A 4,131-nucleotide genomic window follows, 5' to 3' on the forward strand; every position below is an offset into this window, starting at 1 on the left:
ACTTAACTACCAAATATTTTTAATACTCAAACATATGATCCCACTACAACTTTGATTACTAATATGATTGTACATTACTAATTTACTAAAACATTTTTTTATACAATTATCATAATGAAAATGACATGTTTCTCATTACAACTTGATTACTTAAACTTGGTAATTTAATTATCAAATATTTTTAATATACTCAATCTTTATAAAAGTATGATATATTTTTCATTACAATTTAATTGTTTAAATATTGTACATTTTATATGCATCATACCTAAGTCCTCTTGAACATACATATCTCTAACTTTCAATTCATTCATTTATCATTTTCTAAGTCTAAAAAGCTTTCGTGTAAGCGATCCAAAAAAAGTTGCACTTAAGAGCTCATGCATCCTTTATATCCATAGAAAGTTCACAAAATTAAATATTAGTTTTTGCTTCATACGCTACCTAAATGATCACTAATTCAATCACTTTACAATTTGTGATTGTGATAACTTATCCAAATAGATTAAAACAAAATAGCTTATCAATCATGTATAAGCAAAGTGTTATATTTTTTATATATATTTTAGATAATTTAAATAGTTAATTTAACCTCCACAATATAGACACAATAAGACACAAAGATATAAGAACTTTTATTCCATCACAATAATAAGAACTTTTATTCCATTGGTTCATTCATTTTTTTTCTTAATGATTTTTTCAAATTTAAGATCTTTCAAAAATTCACCCAGATCTAGTATACCTTTAGGATGGAGATTTTGTTTACTCTGTGTAAAAATAGAAATGTTGTTCTTTTCACTCACAATTTTCTTGATATCAATATTGCTATATACACTTAGGCGTGCATTTGTAATAATGTAATAATGTAATGATGCAGATTCAAGTGCAAGCAAACAACGTGGCGTTGGAGGTGGCCCACTTCAAGAGCTTCCTAATCATTGGGGCAATGCCCCTTATACTATTGTTAGGGTACCTCTAGATGCCTCGATTAATACCTTGACGCCTAGAGGCCACCGCCAGAGGCGCAACTCCTTAGGTCGTCGCTCTCACACTCTGCATTTCTAGGCTTCCCACCATTGGTCTTCCAACGGTGGCGATGATGGATGGAGGAGGCGCTCAGTTTCCCCACCCGTGGTGGCACTCGCTAGTCCCCAGCGCCCGGTGTTCAACGAGTAGTTTCTGGAAAATGGCATTTTCGCTTGGTGCTGGCTATTTTGCCTCCACAGCCTTGGTGCTGGCTATTTTGCCTCCACAGCCTGATATGAAGGACGTTGACCAGGCCACTAATGCTACTGATGCTGCTACTGACGGTTGAACTGTTCCCAGTCCGCCACCCAATTCCAAAGATGATTTGAAAATTTCATGATCGTGATGAACCACCTCTCTCAGCAGGCACTGCTTTAACCACCTAAGGGTTGCTTTATATGTTTTTTTGATGACTAGTTGATGTTTCTAGCCTCAGCCGTATGAATTCTCGTAGGGTGATCTTATATCCCCAATCATTTTTGTGATTTATTAATAGAAAAAAATTATTCATAAAAAAAAAAAAGATTTTATACTGATTTTTGAAACTCTCTTCAAACCAGCAGTCTAGTTTTACTTCGGAGAAGCTATCCAATAGTTCAAACTTCACTCTCAACTAAACTCTTTTCACTTCAAAATTTTCAACTTGTCAAAGAAAATCTAAAATATTTCCACAAAATAATAACATAATTTCTCCAACAAATAAGATCAAATATTTCTAATAAATAATATACCATTAGGTACCTGAGATACAGCTAAACAAAAATTTCACCGGAAACTCAATTCCTCAAATGAAATAAATATTAAAGCGTCCCCTTTCTTCTTCAGATCAATTAAATATACAATACATTAAAACTACACAATTGCCTCTTATTTCATTACAATTAAATCTTTATAGATTAGCAGGTAGCTGAAAGCTCCTGAGCACACAAAACTAAAAACCCTCCTGTACAAAACTCAGTCGCTTATCAAACGTTGTCCAGCAACAAATTGACCGTGAAAAGAGCCATCAAACCTAAAACCGCCGTGCCGACGATGCAATTCGCCGGAGCTGCGCTGCTGATCTTCCCCACCCCTGAAAGAAATGGCGACGGAGACGGCGCTGCAATGGCAGTCCCGGTCGACATGCCCGAAAATGGCGGCGTAGAAATCGAAGCCATTGGCGCCGGCGTTCCAATGGACGGCGGCGGAGTTGCAGAAATTGACGGGCTTGGCGCGGAGATGATGCCCTGGTTTGGAGGAAAGGAAGGAGTTAACAATGGCGGAAACGGAGCAATATATGGAGAACTTGTAGGAGCCGAAACTGGGGGTTTTGAAAATACAGGAACGGAAATTGGGGGTTGAACAGAAATTGGGGGTTTTGAAAATGCAGGAACGGAAATTGGGGGTTTTGGAAATGCAGGAACGGAAATTGGGGGTTTAGAAAATGAAGGGACTGGAATTGAAGGTGGAGAAATCCCGGCAAATGGAGAAGGGCCCGGAGACTGGAAAGGAAAACTTGCCGGCGCAGGCTCTGGAGATGGAGTAGGGGCAGATTTATGTCCGAAGATTTCTCTGGGGAGTAAAACTTTGGGAACGGCAAAAATGGCGAGGGGTTTCTGATCAAAGACGGTTTCTGTAACAGGGGCCTGAACAATTCCTGTATTGACGGCAACATCGCCATGAATCTGAGTGATATTGAGCGTGTAGCTTGAAGCCCCCATCGCCTGAGTCGCCAAAGTCGGCTGAACAGGATTGAAGATGGTCTGCAAAGATCCGAGCGGGTAATAGGAGAGCAAAACATGATATTTGAGAATTAGGGCTTTTTTATCCGCCGTGAGGCCCTGCAGAGAGTCGGGATTCATGGCAGAAAATGCGTCGTCCGTGGGGGCGAAAATGGTGATCCCGGCGCCGGATTCTTCCGACTGGAACTCCGAGACGACGCCGGAGGCCTCCATGAGGGAAACGAAGAGGTTGAAATTGTTGGCCTTGATAAGGGCGTCGGTGACATTGAAGGCGGGGGAGGAAGGAGCAGCAGGGGAGCCGGAAAGATCGAAGCCGTAGGGCAAAATCATGGAGCTGATCCTGGCAATGCTCACCACGTAGGGGAATTTGTCGACCAGACCGACGATCGTGGAATTGAATCCGGCGTTCTGGACCGGCATTCCGATCCTGACCTGGCCGCCGACGGTGGTGATGTTCACAGCGCCAGTGTTGCCGGGGGCTCTGCCCGTCGTCTGGTACAATGTCGTCACCAGCGTCCCCCCCATTGTCATCTGCTGGAGCCGATCCCAGTCCATGTACTCCAGCAGAACATGGTACCGCAGCACATCGGAAACCTCCTGCGTCGGCAGATTTCCGCCAAAGCTCGATATGAAGGGCTCCAGCTGCGCATTCGAAAGGGCCAGGATCGTCAGCGAGCTCCGATTGTTGATCTCCCCTGCAACATTCGTCGCCGTCAACAGATTGTTAAATGTCGCCAAATCCGGATGCGTCGAAAGGTAAGTCGTGATGTTGAATCCACTTCCCACCCACACAATGCACATCCACCACGCCGCCGTCGCCCATCTCCTCGCAGTCGCCCCCATTGATGGACGGACGGATACACACTGCGTATCTCCTCCTCGTGCTCTGCCGGACGGATACACACAGTGTATCTCCCACCACCGAGTCTGCCACCACTCCTTGCTGGATGGATACACACCGGCGCTGGGTATCTGCTGCTGCTGGATATGCGCGGCCGGATGGATACACAATGAGTATATGCCCTTGCTGGTGCTCCGAAAGGCCGAATCTTGAACAGTAGAGAGCAAAATCGCTGGTTTTCCCGGTGAAGGGCATTGGCTTGCGAGGCCCGTGAGCGAGTGTTTATAGAGCCTGAGAATTCAGTAGTAGTAGTGGAGTGGAAGCAAAAGAAGGGAACGATAGGTATGGGCATAAATAGTGAATAATGACAACGGTCACTCCAAGTTATCGTTTGCTGAGAAAAGACAAGGGGACTGTGTTTTTCCTCTTCCCCGAGCAGAGAAGAGAGAGATTTTAGTACCGTTTCGTTCCCCATTTTCTCGAAAGAGGGGCCCAGGTCGTTGGATTCTGGGTCAATTCACATCGATTTTACCGACAACA

At 43.7% G+C, this 4,131-nt stretch overlaps 1 pseudogene across 1 annotated transcript; it reads right to left on the reverse strand.

The window, feature by feature from the left end:
- Nucleotides 1-1,716: 1,716 nt before the first annotated feature.
- On the reverse strand, nt 1,717-3,830 carry LOC149538650 (fasciclin-like arabinogalactan protein 4 pseudogene; annotated as a pseudogene). Its single transcript, XR_016356082.1, has one exon. The product of XR_016356082.1 is annotated as a fasciclin-like arabinogalactan protein 4 pseudogene (transcript).
- Nucleotides 3,831-4,131: the final 301 nt, after the last annotated feature.

Source organism: Cupressus sempervirens, chromosome 9, assembly GCF_028749045.1.
Source record: "Cupressus sempervirens isolate cs-2001-9-10 chromosome 9, ASM2874904v1, whole genome shotgun sequence".
Taxonomy (NCBI): domain Eukaryota; kingdom Viridiplantae; phylum Streptophyta; class Pinopsida; order Cupressales; family Cupressaceae; genus Cupressus; species Cupressus sempervirens.